A 27,916-nucleotide genomic window follows, 5' to 3' on the forward strand; every position below is an offset into this window, starting at 1 on the left:
CAATATTGACTTGTGGTTGATACATATTTTCGTATCACCCACTGGATTAATTATTGTGGGTGTGATTTTGCTGAGCGTACATGTTTGTACTGTCCTTAGTTAGTGATGTTTCATTCATAATCTGAGCTCGCTAATACACTCGATAGGGGCTCTTCATTCATTGTATATATGTTATATGTATATCCTCTAAACTTGGTAGATTGCGGTGGCAAGCTACGAGTTTAATGAGGACTGTGTTGTCCTTGTGCTGTCCTTAGTTAGTGCCGTTTCATTCATAATCTGAGCTCGCTAATACACTCGATAGGGGCTCTTCATTCATTGTATATATGTTATATGTATATCCTCTAAACTTGGTAGATTGCGGTGGCAAGCTACGAGTTTAACGAGGACTGTGCTGTCCTTGTGCTGTCCTTAGTTAGTTATATGTATATCCGATAAACTTGGTAGATTGCGGTGGCAAGCTACGAGTTTAATGAGGGTTGTGCTGTCCTTAGTTAGTTATATGTTATATGTATATCCTATAAACTTGGTAGATTGCGGTGGCAAGCTACGAGTTTAATGAGGGTTGTGCTGTCCTCCCTCTTGGGCCTCTAGACCGTTGTTTGGCGGGTTAGGGGCTCTCGTAGAGGGAATATTTGCCTAATGAACTTGGTAGATTGCGGTGGCAAGCTACGAGTTCTTGGTTGTGCTGTCCCTGAAACATCCCGACGAACTCGCTAATACACTCGATAGGTGTTCTAGGGATATTTTTTTTATTTTAAAGATTTATATATTATATAATGAACCATGAAAATATCAATGATGTAATTGTCGCTATTAAAAAATTGAAAAAAGATGGAATTAATATATCTGATGAACTTAATCCTGAAAAAATAGTTTCTGACTTTGAGATTTTACAAGAACGTAAAACCATGGGGACACACACACTATCATCTGAATACAGGCTCATGAAACGGATTCAATCGGCAATGTTTCAGTCGCTAGCTACCGTAGAAGATGATCATGTGAAGGAGTTCGTTCCTCTTTCTACCGCCGTAGAAAGAATTAAGTCGTTATTATCCCACGAGTATGAGGCAAAGAAAACGATTAGTACTCGCATAAGACTATTAAGAAAAATTATGTCAGAGAGTAACTTCGTTACTGGTGAAACGATCCAAGGTAACTTCGTTACTGGTGAAACGATCCAAGGTAACTTCGTTACTGGTGAAACGATCCAAGGTAACCTCGTTACTGGTGAAACGATCCAAGGTAACCTCGTTACTGGTGAAACGATCCAGAGTAACCTCATTACTGGTGATAATGAAAATGAAAGTTTTGGTAACTGGGGTCCATGTCAACGCTGACCACGTGTATTGGTAGTCAAAATCAAGAAAGTTCTAACCTTGTCAAATTTGTTCCTAATAAATTTTATTTATTATAAATTTTATTTATTATAAATTGTATTTATTAATAATATTATTTTTACTGAGGATTTATATTTTTTTTACTAAAATCAAGAAAAATGCACGAATTACTTGATTCTGACGGGGTAGTTGGTAGTCAAAATCAAAGAAAAATGCACGAATTACTTGATTTCTGACGGGGTAGTTGGTAGTCAAAATCAGGAAAATTGAGCAATTTCGTTGTATTTTAGTAAAAAAAAATAAAAATCTCAGTAAAAATAATATTATTAATAAATAAAATTAATTTATAATAAATAAGATTTATTAGGAACAATTTGACAAGGTTAGAACTTTCTTGATTTTGACGGGGTAGTTGGTAGTCAAAATCAAGTAGTTCGTGCATTTTTATGTTTCTGAGGGGGTAGTTGGTAGTCAAAATCAAGTAGTTCGTGCATTTTTATGTTTCTGAGGGGGTAGTTGGTAGTCAAAATCAAGTAATTTGTACAATTTCAGTAAAAATCAGGAAAATTAATAAATATTATTTTTTTTGTGATAGAAATTTTAATTTTACTTTCATCGACTAGCTTTTTTAGTTGCCTAGGCCGATTAATTTGTACCAAACACAAATTTGTGCCAGTAATAATAAAATATTTTTTTAAGTTGATCGAATTTGATTCTGAAGATCTACGACGGAAGTCCTTAGACAGAAATCCTTACGACGGAAGTCCTTAGACAAAAGTCCTTAGACAGAAATCCTTACGACGGAAGTCCTTACGACGGAAGTCTTACGACTTTACATACAGATTTATTACAAGCTCTTCTTCACGTATGTCAATCAAGCGATTAAGGTGGTCTGTGAGTTTAAAATTGATTCGCGTTAACATATTATTGTGACACCGCAAATACTCAGGATTAGTTGGTTCTTGCACGATTAAACTTCCAGGGGGAACTTGTGGTGTGAACGTGTACAGGATGTATCCTTGTTGAGCTTGATTTGATCTTCCGAGATCTATTTGATAGCTGCCATCGATTACGTCACAAACCAGATTGACCGCGACCGTCGGTGTTATATTAACGATCCCCGGGGATACGTGTCTTCCGCCGCCATGTTGATCATTATCATATCTGAGAACAACTGCTAATGGTGCTAGTTTTTTCCACGCATCGAGTATTTTAGGAAAAAACTCATCAATGACATCACTGACAGATTTTCTTAATTTATCCGGATTATAATCAGGAAACTTAAACGTTACAATGTCAGCTTCGGGTATTTTGTACTTGGCTGCGAAGGATTTTTTATAATCGCTTGATGACTTAAGAACCATATCTCTAATTCTGTTATAGATAACTTCAGAAGAATTAACTATATAATTTAAAACTTCTATGTACCTAATAATATTATCGCGCGCAGATGTTGAATCAAATAAATACTCTTGAAAACTATCACGTAAATTATTTACTTGTATTTCATGGTCTAAGTTTATTGAAGCAAATATAGAATCAATATTCAAAGCAATAACACGTTCATTAAGATTATACAAAAGAGCTCTAGGATCATATACAGGTGCTCCCCCCCTCCATCCTGGTTTTACTTCTATGTAATCTAGCCATTCTGAATTCATTTTAATATCATGACGAAGACTGGTCTTTGACGTAAAATCATCCCGAGTTGGTTCTGGTGGTCCTTCATACACCCTGGGAATTTCAGGCCATCCTAGCACTGATCTGATTGAAGATTGATAAATATCAACTGCATAATCAGGCGAGTTTATTTCAACCGTCGAGGACAACGTCGGCTCATGAACATTAATTGATATTTTTGATTCTTTTCCTGTTATTGATTTTATTCTACGCGCAAATTCCTCACTGATCTCTTCAATCTCATAACTGCCAGTTGGTATACCAACAACAACCCAGTCAGGTGTTCCATCGGGTTTATTTTTACTGGCAAATACAAGCGAATTATTTGCTGGTGTATCATGAAATGATTTTGATCTGATATTTGGCCAGCTGTAATATACTCGTAATTGTGCTAGTGCTATTTCTTTTACTGGAATTGCAGTAGGAAAATTAACACTAAATTCAGGATTAGTTAAACTTACCGAGATCATCGTTATCTTTGGCGGAGTTGTGTTGGTCACGATCTGCTGGAGTAATTCTGTCATTATTGATACTTGTATCTTTAATACCGATACCTTCGTCGTATATTTTGGTTATCATTGAAAATTCGAAATCAGATATAATTCCATCACTGAGACTCGCTGATAACAACGAGGATAATTTCGAGTATGCTACCGTCGCTGTATGTAATTTTATTTTGTAATCGGATAATTTTTCGTTCGTACAAGTACATATTTTTTTTGTGATGATACCAAGCACACCTGCAATAGTTGTTGCTGCTGAAATACAGATAGTTACAGCTACTGGTGCCATCGTTGTCAACGCTGATAATATTACACCGGTTCCAGCAACAACAGCGGATACTGAATAAACAATCACATCAACGATAACCAATCGTCGTCGATATTTTTTTACTTTTACTGTATATTGATCAACTTGATCTTTTAGCGCCGCCTGCCATTCACGCGCTTGATTGTATCTGTATTGTGCACCGTCCATATATATTTTTATGCAGTAACCAATTGAGGTGTTTCAGCTACAAATTCCAAACACCACCAGTAAGATGTTGCGGTTAATGTCCTATCAGCTGCTTCCAGAATAAATATTTCTTCGGTTCCGCTATTTAATACAACAGATACAACCCCGGAAAACCTGTCTGTGGAATGACGCCATAAAAACGTTGTAAATATTTCAAATTTTGCAGCACTAAACACAGACAACCTGTACACGCCAGTGACTGTTGCGGTATATTTGATAGTATTATTTTGCTGCGACCATGTTGCAAATCCCGATGATACCGTGCATACGATGTTTGTGATATGCCCGGGAGTTATTTCAGCTGGAATTTTAATCAGATTGGTTTTATTGATAATCTCAGGAATTCCCGCTACGATGTCTAGTTGTGTTCGTTTGATCGTGTCTAGGTTACTTTTGATATAAACGAGTTTTATATCGATGACGGAAGGAGTTCCAAAGAACTTATTTATGGCATCATCGGTTTTCTGAAAATTTCTTCGAAGCCTTGTAAAACCGGTTACGTGAACGTCATACTCGGCCCGCAGCGTGGATAGTTTTCCATCCACGTCGTCGACGTATAGTTTGTTTGCGACGTCGTTGTCAGATTTTGAAGCTGTTACAGCTACTATTTTGTTCCCGTTCATGCTAAGTTCACCTGTCATCGTGTCACCGGTGTTTCTCACGCGATTAGCAACACTTTTTGCAATTTCATCTCTGATGGTTTTAAGTGACATACTTGAATCTCTGATTCTACCACCGTCAGTAAACACGGGAATATTATCCGTAACTGCACCAAGTACTCGCCGGACTATATCATTCCATTTGATATTGCTGGTTTTTAGTTTACCATATCGATCCTGAAAAATAACAACTTCATCTGGGTCAACTCCAGCCAGGTTCATAATATCAGCGAGGTCATCTTTAGTCGCATACTTTGACAGATCAACGTCGGATTTTATTTTCTTACTAGTAGAAGATCTTCCGTAGATGTCAACCATTATAATAAGATCCGTTGTTTAAAATGCTTTACGCGCAACAAATCGGTTGCTTGTATAATCGTGCACGACTTTATGTGGCGGCCTGGATGATTTTGATATAGCGTCGAGTACATTAATTACTTCACGGCCGCATATTGGCGGATCTGTCATTGTTTGTGTGGGTAGCGTTGAATACCAAACTTTATAACCTCTAGTTGTTGCATGGAGTGGTGCGACATACTTGATAAATTCAACAGGTGGAGCTAACCCGTACGAATCAAAATAAACAATTCCACGCGGATCAACCGCGTATGATACCCAATGAGTACCAGGTCCGGAACGTTTGTCAAGATTAATAATACCTGTTTCTAGTTTGTTTGGTTGTTTCGGTAATTGATCTCGCATAAAAACACCTCTAAAGGCGGATATTTTTAATTTTTTAGCAGCATCAAGTAAATCAAAATTTGATGCTGGAACGTCTAACGAAATGATCCTGGAAGCCTTAGGCCTCTCCCCCAACGAGATCCCGGTAATCTTAGACCGCGTCCCTTTTTTTGTATCCCCGCCCTGCTGCTTTCTTTAGTGCCATTCCAGCGGCTGTTCCAACAGCACCTAACGCGGCTGCTTTTGCTACGGCTGGAGCAGCCGCAGCTATTGATGCCGGAATGGCCGCAAGAAGTGGAAATATACCACCCGTTTTAACCATGTCTTTGATGGCGCTCGGGGAGAGATGGAATTGAACTCCAGTTTTTGATTCTAGGGCTTTATTGAAATGTTTAATCTGATTATTTGTCAACGATAATTTGTTTGGACCACCACTAATATGATCTCGTTTTAGTGATATTTTAGTTCGGCATTTGTTGGCGGTTTTTGATTGAAGCTTTTTTACCTGACCCGGGGTCAGAGTAACATTAACATGACTATACGACATTTTTATATAAAATATATTTTTCTAAATAACACGATTAAAGATTTTCCACCGGTGCATCAACAACTCTCATTCGACCACTACCACCTTCAAGTAGCATGGCCTTGTCGCTAAGTATGACCGCGATCGCTCTGTAGAAGCCGGGAACAATTGGTGGACCGGGTATATCAGGAGGAGGGTTAGTAACATGAGCTCGAAAGTGTATATCAACAACAGATTGTTTGGATAAATCAAGATGTTCTAGTGAAAAATAATAAATCGGATATAGACCTGTAAAATCTAGTTGTGATATTTGCAACCCGGTATCTATATTTTGATCACGTCCCATGAATGACATTAAACGATGATATGCGCGCGCTACATGATTTTGATCAAAATTTAGTTGTATATCCTCGGCTGGTTCTTGATGTCCATTTATCCGTAAGGAAACTTCATTAACTCCAAGGTTGTCAAATATCATATGTGAACGTTCTTGATTATTCGTCCGAGCATTATCTTGTAGTGCAATAAAAATATGTCGTGGTGCAGAAACACCCTGTTGTGATGCTATATGCCATGTAAATAAACCATTAATATTGCTTTGAGCAGCATCTGTGGTTACTGTTAACCATGATAGCAATGATTTACCGCCTTGATCCATAAAAGATAGTAATTTTTGTTCCTCAGTAATAGATGGAGTCATTACTGGCATCCATAGTGAAAGTTTTGATATATTTACTTTACCCTCGGCAACACCAGCACCTCGCCAGATTGCATCATTATCATTACCTTTTCTTACGAGCACAATTGTGTGTTTAGCTCCAAAGATGACTTTTCTAACATTTCTGCAAAATCCAAAGATGTGAGATAATGGAATTGCACACGAAAAATTTCTATCATCTCCCGACAGCGCTGATCGGAGTGTTGCAAATCCCAGGTTGTAAGTCGCATTAACGCTTTTTATAATATCATAATCAGCACCTGGTCTGTCTGCGTGCTCAAAATCAGCTGGTTGTGGATTAACTGCAGTATTTTGTGTTGCCAGTACTTTGGTATACTGAACATGATCAGCGTTGTTGGTAATATCCTTAGCAAACATCATTGTTGGACCGGCTGATCTTGTAAAGTCGTCAGAATATCTCGCCAGACCAATTATTGTTGTAGCAACGTCGACATCATTCTGAATTGATTCAATATTTTTTCCATCAATCATATATGTGGCGCCACTAAATAATGCCATGATCCCGTTGTTGACAAAACCAACACGCAAATTAGCAGCATATGGCGTATTAGCTACAACATTCGTTACAAGTCTACCTTCTACTTCAATAAACGCTTCAGCGGGCAAGAAATATCTACTCGTATCATGAACCTGTAATTCGATTCTCCCCCGCTGATTTGGTTGTCTTGCGTCATAAGAATAAAACTGATAATCACGTACTGACTCGTACTTAAGGACAGGTGCCTCCATATCAAATGCTGGGTCTGATTCGCGCCTGAACATTTTTATTATAGTTACCATTTTTCCAAATGATGATCATCGTCGACAAAGACCACTTCCTGCTATTAAATTTGCTGTTATATTTTTTTCTGCTTCTTCAGATATCGCCGCTAGTTTTTGATTTGCAGCCTGATTTATTATTTTACTTACGTCTGCAGGCATCACCTCAGTACTTGCCAGTTTCACCGGTGATTGTTGTTTTCGTCGCAATAATCGTGCTAGTCTTTCCTTGATCGCCGAGAACGCCTTGCCAGCAACATTGACAATTGCACCAGGAGCTTTATCACGAACAATATCAATAGCCTTCATCGATAATTGTTTTGCAACAGGTGCTACTTTTGGAGCTATCCTCGTGAATAATCCCCGAATGACATCACCAAGTCCATTTCCGTAAATAACACTATAGATTGGTAATCGTGAGTTTACCGCTCTAACCTGTGTGGGTTTACGATGATTATCATGCACAATCATCTTATTTTATTTACCATTTATCTAACAACTAGTCATCAACGAGCTCATCAATAAGTTCTCGGTAAACGCCAATATCCATGATACCACCTTGAAATAGTCGCCGACAAATATCAGCTGCTTCATTGGTTATTTCTGGTGAATTATTTCCAGCTCGTTTTCCTCCTATGAGAACTTCTAACCGTGATACGTCATTGATGATATTATCAGGACAAATAAAATTATTTCCCAGACCACTGCCAGTAGCTCCTTCTTCTTCTGATTTCTTAAATAGTCTTAAGGGTGATCTTTTCTTAAATAGTCTTGAGGGTGATACTTCTTCTTCTTCCTCACTTATTGTTCTGAGAGATTTTGGTTCTTTTTGTGCAAGATACATGTCTATTTTTCTGCGATAATCATTATATACCTCATCACTAGAGTAAACTCTATCTTTATTGTAATATATACGATATATCCATTTATACCAGATTTCAGGATCACTAATACGAGCGGAACTATGTTCAGGTCTTAAAAGTTCTTCTTTTTTATTAAAACTTTCTACTGCAAGTTTTGATAACGTATTAATATCCTCAATTTCTTTTATGAACTTGATACCCGCACTAGTAAATTTATTGCTCAGCATAATCATTCTTCCTTCTTCTGATTTTGTTGATTCACGATCTTTCATATCACCTATCTCAGCACGAAGTTGTCCAATTTCTTCAAGTATTTCCTCACCAACAGGTGGAGGCTGAGCCGCAGCTATTTTCCCGGCTATGCCAGTTGGAAGATCTCGTAAAATCTTCTTTGCCTGTTTAGTTCTTCTTGCTATTTTTTCGGCCTGCGCCGCAGTTTGTTTTGATACCGGAAGAAGATCTTCTTTGATGACAGTTGTAACTTTCTCAGTAGCTGCAGTGACGGGCTTAAACAGTTTTTTAGTGTCTTCTTCATACTCAACTTTTGCTTCTTGCTGCGCTTGTAGATTTTTTCTAAATGAGTCTTTGACAGGAAGAAATTTTTTAATTGCTTCTAATCGTTCTCGAGCTGTTCTTGCAGTATGAGATTCTGGATGTATCATTTTATTATAACATGATAATTTAATTAATATCAGCAAAAGAGGAATACAGAAGTTTGATGATATATTATAAACACAGAAAAGAACATAAATCCAAAAATAGAAAAACCACCATCAGAACTTGAATATTACTTGAAACATAGAACAAATTCCGAAGATTCAGATGAAGATGAAACAGATGAAGATTCCCATGATTCAGATGATGATTCCCAATATTGATAGCAGCAGAGAGGGGCGTCTACAATTCTGTTTGGGACAAACAATAATCGTAGACGTGGTAATTGACCTCTATGAAGGGTCACTATTTTTTTTTTGGTCAAACACAAGGGTGACCATTCCCCTAAGTGGTCTGTTCACCCTCTCTGCTGCTCTATGATTTGCTTTTTCTTCATTATTGATTACGTTATAGAAAAGTCGGTAATACCAACAACCGAATCAAGTAAATTACGAAAGTTTTCATTAGCAGGATCTGCTAGACAATTTCTGTACTTGTCATAAGCGTGTGATGAAGTATCCTTGTACTTGTCGTCGGTCAGTACTTATCGCTTACTAGCCAACTGTAGGAATCAAACGAACTTTTTAAATTTCAGTTACCTTATTTACTAGGTTTGCGTAAAGTCGTTCGGTTTCATCAAAAAAACTAATTACTTAGCTCAACTCGGATAAACTAAGATTATTAATTGGCAGCTGCTTTCTTAAAATTGCTTACGCTGTTGCAAAAATATTTAACATAAATGTTTTAACTTCATCTTCGTTTACTGAAACTGCAGTATATCTTTTCATCACAGAACTAAATCAATATGAACTAAACCAGAGTAAGGTAGTATTTTACTAATTTCATCGTAATAATTTCTTAGTATTAATTTTCTAGATTGTTCGAGAGATGATAATGGAACATTTTCAACTTCACTAATATCGTAGAAAGAATTTAAATTTCCTTTAATATCTACATCTTCTGTTTCATAAAAAAACTCTGATTTTCCAGAATAAGAATCAATTTCAGATTGTAAATCTGCAATTCTTTTTAATGATTTATTGACAATGATAGGATGAAAATTAGTAACTCGTTTAACACCATCGACAGTTGTTTCATGCATAATCATAGGTAAAATTGCATTAGCGTATGTGTTTTTTTTTTACCAATAGCAATTTTAAATACTGCTGTTTAATCATGATAATACATTAAATATATCACGTTTTAAAAATTCGTCTCTAAGTTTTGTTTCTTTACTTAATTTTCCTTTCTTTAGCTTCCGAAAGTTTGTTAAGTTCCCTGTGTAATCGATTTACTCTATTTTCTTCAGGAGTTTTTTCATTCATGACCCTTAATTTTTTATTAAATTTGATTTCTTAATTAGTAACGTATTTTCTTTGCTAAATTCAAGTAATACCCTTTTTAGCAAATTTTCAACTTTTGCTTGTTCTTCATGACAATCATCAGGATGACAGTATTTACTGATAATATCGAAATATCTTATTGTATATCAACTGCGGGCCACGCATATGCATAACACGAACTAAGATATTCTCGTTTTCATCTAACTTTACATTGACGTCATTTATTGAATCTAATTTAAAAAATTCATTTAATTGATTGTATTCGAATTTGCCCTTATTGGATTAGTGTCAAGATCTGTAGCACCAACATCTCATTTAATGATAAAAAATATTATCGAAAAATTCTTTGGCGACATTTTTAATTGGTGGTTCAGTCATTTTATTCTACAACGCCAGATTAAATTTGATTGTCGGCGTATATATCTGAAACGCGCTCAGATCAGGAAATGGATTTTCTGCAGTAACAACGTAAATTCGAAAATATTGGTATTTACGTAAACGCCATTAACGATAATGTTTGCGGGTGCAATCTGAAAATATTGTGTTGTTGAAATATACGTGTTTGTCGTGCTATACAACTCTTTCCAAGTTACAGTGTCAACAGATCCTTCCGGCCTCCAGTTATAAATTCGTCAAGTACCAGAACTTAATTGGCCACGCAGTTGAAATTGCTAGATAGTTATTGTGGAGTTGTGCATTGTAAATTAACTTCTTGGCCATGTCAATGCTACTAGTCATTGATCCTCCAGACGAATGCAAATACGATGTTAGTGCACGACTCAACTGAGAATAACTTATCGCATCAGCATCAGATTCTGGTGGTGAGTTTATTGATTATCCAGTTACTTTTGCATTGTTTGATAAAGTTAAATTTCCGTTCATTATATCTACGTTTTTTTTTGTTTTTTTTTTTTTACAGCCGCACCATAAAGTGACTTTAGCTGATTATAACCTGTTGCTTGATTTGTGTTTAAATTTGCTGGTGGAAAATCTGTCTTCAACCTGATAACCTTTCTTCGGATATATCAATGTTTCCTGTCATTTTGCCGCCTGACAAGGACATTTTGATACTATCAACGTATTTTAGCTGAAGTAAAAATTATTTCTTGACTTAGATTTAAAATTGCAGGTGGATATGCGGTTTCCAGCCAGATAATACTTAATACGGACATGTTAATGTCTCCGATCATTGTTCCGCCTGTCAATGGTAGTTTGTTATCACCGACTATTCTTAACTGATTATAACTAACCACTTGGGTCATATCTATTGCCGGATATCCTGTGTCTAGACCTGTGATGTTTTTTTTATTTGACATTTTCAAATCACCGCTTAAAGTTCCGCCTGACAACGGTAATTTGCTATCGGCAACGGACTTCAGCTGGACATAACTTACTGCCTGTGACGCGTCCACATATCTGGTAGGTTTTTCATCTCAAGATCTAATATTCGATGAATTGACATGTCAATGTTGTCATTAATTGTACCTCTACTGAAATTCTAAGCCACAAAATAAGAAGAAAAAAGCAGGAATACAAGGTATACATATTCCAAACCTAAAAGAGGAATTTAAAATGCTCCAGCATGCTGATGATTGTACAAACTTTATAAGAAATGCAAAATATTTTACACACTTAGAGAAAGAATTTGAAAATTTCGGGAAAGCATCAGGTTCAAAAATAAGTCATGATAAGACCGAAATTCTAAAAATAGGAAACTGGAGAGGAAACCACCCTGGATTACCTCCCCACCTACTAAGAGATACAGTGAAAGCTCTAGGGGTATACTTTGGAGGAAAAACATATTAGAAAACTACAAACACATAATCAAAAAAATCAGAGAAAATGCATAAATCTGGGCCCTAACGCCACTATGCGTAGAGAAGCGGGCCCAAGTGGCTAAAACATACTTGTATTCTAATATAAATTACATAATTAGATACATTGTTATGGAAAACAAAATTTTAAATAAGTTAGATAATGAAATTATTGACTACATATGGAATTTCAAGACCCATTATATAATAAGAGACTCTGTAAAGATAATAAGATGTAGAGTAGAACAGAACAACTGGGGGATAAACTGGGAAAGAACTTGGAAAAACTGGGGGAAAATAAGATCTATCAAAATTCAAAGTATAATCTTTTAATATCTACATAACGCCTGACTCACAGGCGAAGAAGCTGTTAGACGTCGTATGATTAGAATAATACCGAAATACCCTGTATGTAAAGCTTCAAATTTTACAAAACTGCATACGATTGCCCAATGTGACAAAACAAAAAATAATAGACTTATGTTGATAATGGAAATATGTAAGAAGTATAAATATCACAGAAACAATATTTTATATATATATATATGTAAATTTCGAAGAAAAAAAGTAGTTTAAAAATTAATTGACTATATACCACAGTTATGCTATCCTGTGGCCAAGTAATAAGAATAAAAAAATAAATGTGTAATATAATTTCTCTATATAGCACTAAACCGGGGGGGGGGGGGGGGAGAGAAATGCGGAGGGGGCTCAGCTTCATCTCTCACCTCATGGAGGTGCCATTTTAAAAACTAATCCAAATTATAAAACAAAACAAAGTTTTAAATACTTAGACGAGACAACATGACAGTGTGACACTATACCAGGGGAGGGAGATGGGGAAGAGGCTCCGTTATACCGCCCGCGTAGGGGTGTGTACCGCAAACGGGCTGGAGCCTCGGTCTCAACTCTCATCTCATGGAAACTGTCAAAGAAAAAGAACAGATAAAAAAGAATAAAAGGCCGTAATCTCATCATCTAACTCGATTGTTTATAAATTTAAGGAAATATAAATTTAAATTTGAATATTATAAGAAATAATTTTAGAACAAGTTTTTCTACATAAATTTATTCCCTTTCTATTATTTTTCCCCCCGAGACTTCACCCTCCATATTTTGTTAGGAAAATTATAGAGATACAGGGACCTGCATGCTGGAGAAGAGACATATACGTCGCAGGGCTATACCACAAGGCGCCACGCAAAGTGGCCAGACCTGCGAAAGAGCCTCAGAAAATCCAGCCTGCAAGAAATGGACAAACATAACACACAAATGGGAAATAAGAAATAGTACCATAGGGTATCTACTGAAAATGAAAGGGCAAATAGAACCCTGATATATCTAGCAAAACCATATAATATACTAGATGTACAATTTATGTATTAAAAACTTTTATGTCTTTAATTTTGTAAGATAAAAAATGCCGATTGTGGTAGTAAATACAAGGATACGTCCAACGATAAGAGAAGCATGTATACAGAATTTAAGACCATATGGTTTATAGAACATATCCGGGTAACTTCAAAATTTAAATCAAGAGGGAAAAAAGAGAATCGTTACATTATAAGTGCACACATAAAAACAATAGTTTTATTTACTTCAATATAAGGCACCGATTCTTTTAGCACTTATTGATTCCAAACTTTTAAGATTTTATTTTCAAAAAAATAAACATATAACTCAATAAAAGCTGTCTCTCTTCAATAAACTGAATATAGAAGATGAAAACTCGAGGGGATATTTGACTCGGATGCTGTCCTAACATATATATATATATATATACCTATAGCACACAAACAATATAGCAAATACATAGCAAACACAGAACGTATGGGACCCTTTGCAAATGTCAGTACTACCAAAAAAGGGAAGAGACTCCGACTAGGATAAATTTCAATCGGACGAACAACTCTTTAGAGAACACTAAGGGAAGAAGAAGAAAAAACCATCAAAAATTTGCAGATAAATAAATTTTTGGTATAAACTCTTTGATAAAAGAATACAAACACACGAATACACACGAACCTTAGGGAGAAACACAAACACATAAAAACACTCTTATTTTTCTTGGAAATTGGGGGGGGGGGTGGCATCTGTCTGGTAACGCCCCCCCCAAAAAAAAGTAATTGTACCTCCAGATTTCCCGAGATAGTTTGATAAATCAATTGTTCCGTTTGTTACTGTGTCTGCTGATGCAAAGAAGGTTAATGTTGTTCCGAATTTTGTGTAATAACTCATTGTTTATTCTCTAACCGCCGATAAAATGTTGTGGGAGCAATTGTATAAAATCAACATATTGAATTTTGATACTGAGTGATTAGTTAAACACAAACACAAGAACGAACTGCCTGAGTGTCATTACCTGATCGTGGGTCGGACGGGCTCTGGTAAAACAAACTTGACGACGAATTTAATCACGTTCGGGTATACATTTATACGATTAATCCACAGCAGGATAAGTATGGATTAATAAACGAATACAACAAAGCACTACAAGACGAATTTGGTGTCGGCGAAGATATATTTGTGATCAGGTAACTAGAAGATGTTATTCCGATAAGAAAACTTGATTCTGATGAACAGAAAATAATTGTATTTGACGATATTCCATTGAATAACAGCGAGATGAATAAAATACGATCTTCTTTTTCGTTGTCGCAAAACCGTAAATGTGATGCGGTTTACCTTGCACTAGGTTTTTATAACGTTTTATTGGACGTAATACGGGTTATTTTATACTGTTTCCGGAATTAACAATATTGATGTGCAGAATATAGCAAACAAGCAATGCGGTGACGTAACCAAAGATAAATTTATCGAACTTTATCAAGAAGCGACCGCGGAGAAATATAACTTTTTCTTGTTTGATAAACTTGCACAAGATCCGGAGAAGTTGTTTAGGCGTTGTATTGATAGATTTCTGTAATTTTATCAGTCGTATTAAATAAAATGGACAAAACAAAGATTGGGTTACTAAAAAAGATTGGCTGCAACGAGATCTGCGTTCAAGAAAAAAGTGCAGCAAGAACGTCAAGGAAAATATCATCTGCAGAAGAAACCGCAATACTTTTTAAACTCATTACCATGGCAGTACTCGGCAAGCAAGATTGATCAACATTACCAGCAGATGACCGTAACAAATAAAAGAAAAGGGGTTGTTAGGACGACTAAAGGAAAAACAACAATCTGTTACTGAACAAATTACAGAATAATCTGAACCTTACAGAAAAGTGCTATAAGTAAAAGAAAAATAAGTCCAAGATGAAAAATTTATAGAAGCTAGATCTGAAGATATTGTAAACAAACAAATTAAGGATATTTTTTTCTAAAATCAAGAAACCAATGCAAAAAATTTGATAGAGATTATAAAGTCAATTATAAAGTCGGTGAGATTAAGGTAATGACAACCGATGATTTACTGAGATTAATTGATAGCTTAGCAGAAATAAGGGATAAAAATAGTGATAAAAACGTGGAAATTTTAACAGCTCCTACACAACATAAACCTAAACTATTTGATGAATTTCATGAAGGTATAATTTCCAGTCTTTATATTAGATCTATTTCTATAGCACGTGATGAGGTTGAAAATCAACTTGATGGCAGAAGAAGTTTAAGAACTTTGGCTATGTTTGAAGATGAAAGAAGAACAAATAGCAGACAGGAGTTTGGTGTTAGAGTATTTACTTCGACAGCGGATATGGTTGACAGGCTGATGTTGTTGATATCATTGAAAGAAGCAAGAAACGTCAGCATGAAATTGATAAAGAAATCGTCTTCTTGATCACATCTTCGCGCAAACGGGTCATTAACCGCAGGCGAATATGAGACTTTACATCGAGATCTTCCTTAAGTTAACCGATCAAAGATTTTATATTATCATGAAAAATTAATGATGATGTCAACAACACTGCTACCTGATTCATCGCAATCAACATCGGATGGCGTAAACTTTTCTGTCAATTATAATCCGCCAATCGAACTTGATCAGGCACGACATCATGAAATTGGATTAATTTCCACAACAGCATGACACTAAATGGCTAATATTACAACAGGTATCAACGCCGACCTTACGTTTAATCCAGGCGCTTGGACATCGTTCAAAATAAATCCGAAGGGCACGTATAACGTAACCGAGGTCAATAAGACAATAAAAAAATTTATTACCAAGAATGGCTGCACCGCTGACAATTTTGAGTTGACGCTGAACTATAATATGCTACGTGCCAGAATCACGTTAAAAATAAATGAACAACTGATTTTTCTCCAGCAACAAGCATCGCATCTGTTACAGGTTTTGAAAATAAACTGCAAGAAAATAATGTCAAGACACAGCAAAATCGTACGACAGTGATGTTCGGGTCTTGATAAATTGTCCTATCGCATCAGGATCTTAATCAGCATATGGCAGTCGCGGCCAGACAATTTATAGCTTTTCGCCACACGTTCCACCAGGGTTGTTAATGAAAGTTAATCCTCAACAGATAATATATTATCCGATCAATCTTGAAAATCAAATATCAAGCATAAACATGCAACTGACAGATCAATCTGGGCGGCAACCAGACCTTAACAAACGAAATTGTAACCTACTACTTGCACTTATGCAGCGTCATTTTGTGAGACGTTAAACAATAACACGATGAAACAAGAAACATTTATCGAAGAAAGATCGCAGGAGTATTCTTTGGAAGTATATTTTCAAAGATTGTTGAAAATATACCAGACATCGCAACTGAAATTGCACCAATTGCAGTGGACGCATCAAAAGCATTTGTGACGGGCGCTGCATCTTCAGCAGGTACTGCAGTGGGTCAAAAGATTGCTGATACGATCAAGGGCGAACCAGCACCGTTCAATGCTGATATCGCACAGGTAATTTGAACTATCGCACCAACCGCAGATACAACGCAGGCGATGATCTCAACAATCAAGAAACTTCTATCACCTCGCGGTGAACAAATTATGCAAAAACTAGCATTGCCAACAAGGTCGGTTCAGTCAGATATTGCGGCTTTTTAAATTTTGTCGAGCGATTACAAGATAAAACATGTCAGTTAAAAATTAACTTGACATTATCAACGAAATTGATACTGCTGATGCAGCGACTGAATTTGACTACGTTGAGTATCTTCATGACGACTCAAACGAACGAAATAAAGCTGGGGTTAGAACATTTAACGCGCGAGATGAAGATCTGTTTCTGCCTCACAAGGACGTACTTAAAGTACGCGGTCAAATATTGAACGCAGCTGGTGGTACTATCTCAGCTGATACTGAAGTTGCACTTGTCAACAACGATTGTAGCTTGTTTAGAAGCGCAGGCTACCATTTGGCCAACCAAACCGTAGAAGATATTTCAATGCACTTGTCTGTTGCAGTACGATTTTTAACATTGTTTCGTGCAGGGATGATTATTCGAGGTCGGTGGCGACAAACATGATGTGGTTTAAGGACAGTGAAACCTCGAATCGCTGTCGCAAATGAATTTAAAATCGGAGGTGATTCCGCAGCTGAGGTTGGACACGGATTTATTTTAACAGCGGGTGGAGCTGAATCAGCAGCTCAAGATACAATTGGAGCGCTAACAGCAAATATGGCTTGCGGAGGTCTTGTCGCAGAAGCAATAATAAACGCATTTAGCAACGCAAGGCGACCAAACTACAACGAAGGTTATGCTCGACAAAAAGTGCTTGCCGTAGAATCACGGCAAAGCACGATGATGCTGCCGTTGAGCACATTATTCGGATTTTTTCGCTACTACAACAAAGTATTTCGTGGAATCAAACATACACTTGTGCTAGATCCAGCTAAACAATCTAATTGTTTGATTCGAGTTGGCGGAGGAGATGCACAGTTTAGAATTAACAGACTCGCGCTGTGGATGCTGAGAATTTTGCCTTCAATTAGTAAATCAATCCAATTTGAGTCAATCTTGACCGCGTACACGAATAAGATACGTTTCGAGCAGAATACAATATACTATTCCGCAATTCCGTTGACGTCCGATTACAAATGGCATATTACAGCCACATCTAGCTAGCAACTTCCAAGATATATTTGTTGTATTTCAACAACAAGCATGGCATGATAGCCAATTGCAAAACAATGCCGTATTTGATAACGCTAATGTTACAAAAATATGTGGTAGGATAAACTCAAAACAATATTCTGAACGAGCAATCGAATGTAACTTTGTCGCAGACGCTAACAAAAATATCACAAGACCATCAATGTACTTGATGGATGCTTTGCAAAAGTATCAAGACGCAGATAGTGTCTCTCATATATCAATTGAAGAGATTTTTAAACTTGTATCCGATTGCATACTTTGACGTGTCGAAACATTCTGAACGAGCTATTGGATCAACTGCGTACATCGAAGTAACGTGGATGATGGGCGCACTTCCAGCTGTAGCATATGATGTATACCTGCTACATTTCTGCGACATATTCCTGACAATGGACGCTACCAAGGGAAGAATGATGGTCCAAGTTTAATATTATCAAACAAAATACAATAACAATGACACAGTCAATGAATTACGCTGCAAATGAAATATATCTGACACAATGACAAATTAAAGTTGTCAACTGCAGTTGGCAAACGACGTACGGTTTCTCTTAAAATATCACCAGCATCGACAACTGGCACCGCTGTGAAGTTAATGTTGACGCAACAACAAGTAACAAAAATGTCGAAGGGTAAACCATTTGTGCTTAATTTATCCGCGGCACAGATTACAGCAATGACACGACATGGTGGGTTGCTTGGTCCGGCATTGGCAACGTTGGCTAAGACGATATTACCAAAACTGTTGCCGGTCCTTGGTACATTGGGTATTGCAGCAGCATCAGTTGCAGTATCAGGCGCAACTAAAGCAACAGTGGTCGGAGACGAAGTCACCGGCGTTAGTATCAAACAAATTGTCTAGGTGATTTTAGTGACGGAAGTAGAAAAAATAATGACAACCAGAAAAAGACCAAGTCGTCGTCGTCAAAGACACCAACGAAAGCTTGAAAATCTCCAACGAAAAAGACACCAAACGCAAGAAAAAAGACACCAGCCACAACGCAGTCATAGGCATCTCGCATCATGAAGTTGCAACAAGGAGGATTTATAGGTTCACTTCTGGCAGGAATAGCGGGCAGTATACTGCCAAATGTGCTCGGAATTGGACGCGGTGCACAAGGAAGTTTTGATCGCCAAGAAATCTGGTCGAAAATCGTGATTTCGACGGGGATTTTGCCTGACAAATCTAATCGAAAACTGTAACTTTCTGCCGAATTTCTCAAATTTTCATTGACTTTTTTTTCAGAAAAATAAAATCTTACTTTATATATTTTTTATTTTGTTGAGTTTTTCAGAAAAATAAAATGTTACTTTATATATTTTTTTATTTTGTTGATTTTTTTTTCTTTCTTCAGAAAATAAAATTTTACTTTATATATCTTTTACAAGAAATAAAAATCCGGTAGAAAGTAGTTTTCTATAACCAATGATATAAAAATGAAATGAAAATGTGATTGCGACAAACATCTTTGCTTTGAGCAAGATAAAATTGGAACTTAACTGCCAGCGCTGTAATCGTCGCGAAGTAATTGGCGCCGCCACTGATATACACATGCCCGTCAATATCATTGGTAACATTATAACCAATAAATTTAAGAACTGTGTCAAGAAGCTTGAATGGCCTAGAGGTAAATATGGCTACTATTCATAACGAGGACCGTGTTCAAATTCAGTAATGGGAACGATTATTTTTAAAATCTTGTTTTGTTCAATTTTTGTATGTGCTGTTGTACCTTCAATTGGAAAGGAGAATTACGTTACTGCTTATATTTTCCGTGCGAATGTACAAAACACACAGCAGGAATTAACGGCAAAAAAATCGGTCATTATAGTGCGGGATACAGTAAGAAATCTGCTACTTCAGTCTGTGATACATACTGCTAGCAATTCGTTTGAGCATAACAAAAAATGAAAATTTACTACTTTAGAGAGAATAATTAATATATTTCACTTAGTATTTTCATCTACTCGTTATCCACTCGTTTCTAGCAAATATCTCATTTAGGTCACTTCAGTATGGAGAATGGGAGAGGGAAAAAATTAATTTATCCATCCATGGGTCCTAAAGATACTATGCTTACACGCCTTCAGATGTCATGTGATGTGATGTGATTTGGATTTTAACGTAGCTTTAACAATTTTTCAGTCATATCGCTACGATGTCTGCAATGTGGCAGTTTATAGTAATGTCTAGCACTGGGGCATCATGCCGCAGACATGTAGCATGATGTCCCACCCAGTCACATTATCCTAACACCAGGCCGTCCAGTCCTAACACTAACCTCTTAATGCTGAACGCCAAGCGAGGCAGCTGTTAGTGCCATTTTTATAAGTCTTTGATATGACTCGGCCGGGGATTGGACCCACGACCTCTCGCATCCGAAGCGGACGCTCTGACCATTAGGCCACCGGAGCGGTATACGTCTTCTGAAGGAGTTAAATAATTATTATAGCTTAAAAATAATATTGCAGCTTCTGTCTTCCATCTACACTGCTCCCAATCACACTTGAAAAAGTTCATCATAAAAACGTTTGCAAATAGATCTGCAGACGTAATACATTTTTAAAAAGGCATCTAGTTATGATTCTGATCATCTTAAAATATATATTTTCCTGTTTTGTTTGGCATGGCAATGGGAGTCTTATAAATACTATCACCTTAATGCTGGGTTAGACTGAATATGTGTGAACATTCGGTCTCCATAAGGATGTTTCTATTGTCACAGTTGTGTGTGTGCATTATGGTGACGCAGTATTATGGCAACAAATGTGTGTTTTAGTTTAAAATTAAGCTTGGATTTTTTTCGAACATGGATATCTCAGCTTGAAAATAGGAATTATAATTTGTTTTGATCAATTCATATACAAATATGTGTATACAGTTACATAACACAACATGATGTCATTCTGTCATCCTAATGCTGATCCATGACATATGTCTCCCTAATAATGGTTACGTACTCATGTGTTTGTGTGTGTGTGTGTGTGTGTGTGTGTGTGCGCGCGCGAATGATTTTGATTTTTGACGTACCTTTGACATAGTTTTTAATCATATCGCTACAATATCTACAGTGTGGCAGTTTAAAGAGATGTCTAGCACTGGAGCATCATGCCACAGATATGCAGCATCATGTCCCACCCTGTTACATTATCCTGACAAAAGGCCGACCTGTCCTAACCCTAACCTCTTAACGCTCATGGCCAAGCGACGCAGCCGCAAGTACTATTTTATACATCTTTGGTATGACTCGTCTATGGTTCCAAGCCGCGACCACCCGTATCCGTGGCAGACGCTCTAAGTACTTGGGCCACTGGAGCGGTCGTTATATATACCTTTTCAGCAGTGAGTGAAAGAATTGTAAAATACACCAAAGCAAACATACAAAAACTTTCAATATTCTTTTGACCAGTTTAAAGCAGTCTTGTCAGTGCCTGTATTCATTATTTTACCTTTCTACTAATGAATCCAGAATGTATTATTAATGTCATCATCATTATTACCACTAACACTGACATTGTTGTCTAACAGAGAAAATATATAACCGTTGATGTGAAGTATTGTCATATTATATTTTAAACCAACCCAACCAGTAACATGCCTAGCACGAATAATAACCCATTGTAATGTTTAGTTAAAGCCCTATTAGTTGTGCTTCTGAAAACTGAGCTGTGTTACAGTTATAACTGCCAAACTAATCAAATTTGAGTAGGTAGAGTGACCTTAAGGCGATCAAATAATTAGTAATACTACTCATAGTATAAAGTTACAGGTGAATACTACTCATATTTCCCAGTTACAAGTTAAATCATAAAGACTAGCATGGATTTAGTCGGCTAATGAAGCTATATGCTTGCACAAAGAGTAGCTGTTATAACAATCATTTCTGCAGTAGTATTATCTATTGTATGCTCATTTTTCTTCTTTAACTCTACATTGTCAGAATCGTGCAGTATTTTTTCATACCGCACGAGTACATGTTGCAAGTCAAAACAATAATATTGTTTTATTAGGAACTACTTTGATTGTAAACAAAGAATGTAGGCTCGGAGGCTTTGGCTTTTCGTTTAATAGAATTGTTTGTGAATAATCTAATCAAGCCGTTTCGTCCATTTGAAAGTAGAAATGGTAAGGTTAACAATGTGGACGAGTTCATCAACTCACACATGAAACCTCCGAACAAGCAAACTAATGAACGTGATATTCACAATGCAGTGTCGAAAATACTATTCGGATCATTTAAACAATTATTTAAGAGAAACGTTCGTAGCTTTTCGCAAATAGAGTGGTCCAGACTATGACCAGTGCTCTCTAGGGTCTGTAACAATAGCATAGAAAAGCATACTGAGACCAAGGACTACGAATATCCATCAGCTACATACCATTTTACAATCAGTCGAAATACTATTTTAGAAAAAAATAATATAACTGAAAGGGTTTGGTAGAAAACTTAGAGCATCAGAGCCAATAAGCCAAGACGACAAAGAAGTTTTGTTTCCACTAGCTGTCACACAGTAACTGCTTTTAAAATTTCCCGCTTAAGTGTTTTGATACAATGTTTTGGATGTAGTTCAGTGATAGAAGCCATACAGGTCATGTATTTAGCTGGTGTCCCTCCAAAAGAGAGCATACAAGTGACAGGGCATAAATATACATCTTCTTTAGTTGGTACTAAGATTGTCAACAAATATACTTACATTTTTGCATCTTGCATTTCCTCAAAATGTACTTTATTAGTTTGTTCTGCAAATCCGAATTGCATGGCCCATGTTATGGGTTCCAAAACTTGATACACATCGAAAAATTGTACAGTAATTTCGACTACATTTACAAGAGAAATTTTATTCTCCTTACCACACTGAAAACGAAATAAATGTTCTATTCCATAGCATCAGTACAATAATATATGTTTTGCACGCTATGATGTCAAACAATCAGAGGCAGAACAGAAACAGAGTGCGGTTCATTCAATGCCAGTTCATTGCTAAAATAAAACGTACACCGGTCTGAATCGACTCAGCTATATAAAAAAACATTCCAGTCCCTTACAAGCAAGATAGCACTGAATTGAATTGGATCAACAGAAAAAAAAAAAAAAATCCGCCCATTCCACTTCAACAGGAAAAGTTGTTTCAAGGTGCATTCATACACAATATGACCCTAAATGTTAATTTTAAGTTGACCAAAACAATAATTTTTGTATTAAAAAAAGAATAATGTCGGGCGTGCGACGAAATTCAAAGTTTGCTGGGCGGTGCTATGTGCGCATTAAGATTATTGCTGTGTATTGATGAATCAACGGTCGAGTATTTATTTTGGAATACAGCATAAATTCAATTCTTTTGTTTCTTGTAGAGTATTCTTTTAATTTTAAGCCCTAGGTAGATAAACAAAATGAGTATATCATAAAAAGGTTACTGCATTTGTATGGGAAAATATGAACTCGTTTTTTTCGGACTAACATTGCACTCCCAAGGTCGAGCAGTATTAATCAGAAAGGCACGTTCATTTTTTTCCGATACAAATGAAGTAACCTGTAACTACCTTTTCTTCGATAAATATGAAGGTGAAGGATAAACATGAATTTGGAACATAAACACAAGAAATCATTTTGTTTAGCTAAACGAATGAGACAATGAGACAACAATATTTAAAAATACATAGAAATAGACCTAAAACATGGGTGCTGGCTGATGCAAGCTTAATAATGCACATCTGGTTTAACTAAGCGTCCGCTTCAGTTGCGGGAGGTCGCCGGTTCGAACCTCAGACCAATGACTTATAAAAATGGTATTAGCAGCTGCCTCTATTGGCGCTCAGCATTACTAGGTTAGTGTTGGGACTGGTCGACATGTTGTCAGGATAATGTGATTAATGTTACTGGGTGGGACGTGATGATACATGTATGCTGCAATATGCCCCAGTACTTGACATCACTGTAAACTGCCACACAGCAGACTTCGTAGCGATATGACTGAATTCCATTTACAGGTACGCTAAAAATCGAAATCACACACACACACACCTTGTTTGATTATGTCGTCACTACATTTGCAATTACTGATGCATTTGTTTGATCAAGAAAAACAGATTTTATAGTCATTTTGATACTTTAAGAAATGTCATGATATTTATAATAACAATTATGAAAGGTTGTTTGCACAAAGTGTAAAAAAAAAATACACCATCATCATAAAATGTGGAATAATTAATAAAGATCACAATTCATTGCACATTTTGAAAAGTGGAGAAGAGAAGAAAAAAAAGTATAATGATACCTTTTAATCATACACGTATCTATGATTTGGAATTAATCAGTGCATCAATGTCATCATAAAAGTAAATTCTGAGTCTTCTCCCTGATTTTGTCCTGGCATACACACAACACTTATAGTACCAGGAAGATTATATCTTTGAATGCTTCGAGAACCTGTTAATATGAGACCTATGCTTACTTGTGTTATTTCTTCAGTCATTCTTATGGAATATTTCTCTTTCAATTCTCTTTTGTCCTATATTATGATTAATTTGGCCTCATAATTCAGAAATTTCACAATTACTGGTGTTGGTTCTCCCGTGGGTCCTTGAATTCTATGGATGGCAAATATGTCTCTCTAATTCGTGTCTTTACCTGTAGCTTCCCTGACTAACTGAACCATTTTGGTCTTTAAATTTTCATTTTCTGTCTCCAGCATGTTAAATATTTTCACATTTTCTTCTAGAGTAATATTGATTTTGATTCGATTTCTGCATTGCCTCTTTACCTGATGTGCTGTGGTTTTGAGTTCTTGTACCAAATTCACATTCTCTGTTTTTTTTTTTTAAAAAATTAATTTCAATTGTTCATTTTAAAGAACTAATTATTCCATCCTTTCTTGCAATTCTGTCATCCTATCCTTTCTTGCTCCAGTTCTCATTCTATCTTTATTTTCATTAGAATTCTGCACAAAAGAGGGTGCTTCCCTTATCAAGGTAACTAAGGCAACGGAAACGTTCTAGCAATACTAAACAACAAAAAACACAAAAACAGATTCTTATATATACGAAAAAAACATGCTTTTCTCAAGCTGTAAAAAACAATACTGAAAATTTTATAAACACACAAAATGAACATCAAATGATCTGCAAATGGATTTTTTTTTTTGGACAAAAAGCATAATTATGCTCATTTAAAATATTGAAAAAGACAATTGAAACTATGAAATGTCACAAAATAAACATTAAAGAGTAACAAAATGCAGTTTTGTGACCTGAAGCTGAATACTGCTCTTGTAGAGTGCTGAAAGCACAGTTCGGATTATGGAAATCGCACAAAATGAACATCATAAAAAGAAGAAACGGAAATTGTGTGGCGTATAGCAAAGTTCCGCTTTTATATACAATGAAAACAAAATTGAAAACATGAAATTTACACCAAACTGAGCATGAAAAATGTGCCACAAAGCATAATTTTGTGATGCCGGTAAAAGTTCTGCTCTTGCAAAGCACTGCACAAATATGGAATGAAATTTTGACCTCACCCAAAATAGAACAAATTTGAAAATGAATATGAAAAGCACTCTAAAGTCGTGCATCAACACAATTCAATTATTGTAATTGTTCCACTGTACACAGTGCACACTTACATAAAAGGAAGGTGAGAATTTTTGTTTTCTGTGGTGAGTTTTCCTCACTTATAATTGGGTATTCGCCGGATGTGAACTATAAGGCGTGCTTTTGTAACGGTACTGAATAGAAGTAACTATAGGTTATACAGCCCCGGGTGCAATACTATAATCCCACAGCCAATAGTAAATGTTTTATGGCTACCAATGGCGATTAGGATGGACAAAATTACAAGTCCAAGCGATATCCGAGACAGACATTCGACTTTTTGTCCTCGGTTAGTGCAGATGTGTTTTATGGACCTACATTCAAGGATCAGTCTTAGACTTATACAAAAAGGATTGAGTTGTACATTTCTTAATATAGAAATAATAACTCTAATACACGAGGATACTAGTGTGCTGAATATTTTTAAAAGAGATTTAGGAATTGCAGAGAAAGAAAGGCCGTCAAGATGGTTATCAAAGAACAAAACGAGAATGAAAATACCTCAACAGGAAAACAGAAGAAAACAAATAAGCCAGAGGATCATAAGGTCAACCCAAAGAGACAGAAACCTGGCAAAAATAGCAATAACACTGACAAAAACTTAGAAAGGGATAGTCACTTAACAGATATTGATGTGAATATTACAAAGTCGGGACTTGAATCATCAAAATCGACATTGATTTCCATTACTCCAAACAGTACTTGTTCAGCTAATGTTGAACAAGAGAAGTTTAGGTCAAATATTGATAACAATATAGTGGAGGAAATATTCAGACATGAAGATATGATCTTGGATGAGTACGAACATCTTGAAAGAGAAGGCAACGCGTTTGATTTTGGGTCGTTGGAGGCAAAGAATACTGGTATTGATTGTGACGATGATGTCATAGCGTCTGATTTGTATATTTCTTCAACATCAGACTCGGAATCTGATAACGAATCTAACGATGTAGTCGATGACCGTACGTTTTGGCAGAGAGGTATAAAACGAATTGAAGATAAATCTGTACTTCCGGGGCGTTTTAAAAGACTCAAGAGTCACATGGACAGTGATGACAGCGATGATTGCAGTTCTGACGAAAGCGAGAGTGAATCTGACAAAGTGGATACGTGTTTAATTGAACAGTATAAAATTAATTCTAGTGACGATGATTCAGAGAATTCTGATAGCGATTCTTATAAAAGAGATGACTTGAACAATTCCAGTACTGTAAGTAGTTTTCCACATTGTTATAATTATAAGAAAAACACTGGTGCATCGAAAACTGGTGAAGATAAATCTGGACTTCCGGGACGCTTTAAAAGACGCAAAAGACACAAGGACAGTGATGACAGCGATGTTTGCAGTTCTCACGAAAGCGAGAGCGAATCTGACAAGGAGGATACGTGTTTAATTGAACAGAATGAAATTAATTCAAGTGATGATAATTTAGACAATTCTGATAGCGATTCTTATGATAGAAATGACTCCAACGATTCCAGCACTGTAAGTAGTTTTTCACATCGTGATAATTATAAGAAAGAAACCGGTGCATCGGAAACTGGTGATGATCTGGGAGATAGTAGTGATATGAAAATATTTAGTGATGATTCTCCGACACAACCCTTTGAAACATTAAATACAAATATCAGGTCTGGCAAAGATGTTTATGGATGGAACGAGCATGTATCTACTTACCTGGCAGGACAACCTGACACCGATATCCTCGATATCATGGCGAATGAAGACGAAGATAATTTCACCGATTTTAGTGATACGGATTATTCTGATAATGAGGATAGCTCTGAAAGTTCGAGCGATGAGGAAACAGAAAGAGCGTCGACTGCTGGTTTAAAACTACCGCTAATCCCGCGGAGGATGACAGTGCTTGCCCCACTTCGAGTGATATTATTGAAGTACAGGACGATACGTGATGCCAAAAGAGACTGCTCAAGCTGTTGCTCTCTGTCCTGTTGGACAGACTGGCCTATCCGTAAAATCATTAGTGCCATGGATGATTATGACTTGTGATGTTTCCTTACAATAGGGACATTTCCTCTGTCTGTGATATCTCGTTATTTCATTTCGTTATAGTACGGATATTTGGTCCGCCTGTGATATCTCATATATCTAATTTAGTAAAATGTATGTCACACTACATATCATACCAATTTATTTCAAACTATTTGGG

The sequence above is a fragment of the Sinohyriopsis cumingii genome, chromosome 18, assembly GCF_028554795.1.
Source record: "Sinohyriopsis cumingii isolate HCF-2022 chromosome 18, ASM2855479v2, whole genome shotgun sequence".
Taxonomy (NCBI): Eukaryota; Metazoa; Mollusca; class Bivalvia; order Unionida; family Unionidae; genus Sinohyriopsis; species Sinohyriopsis cumingii.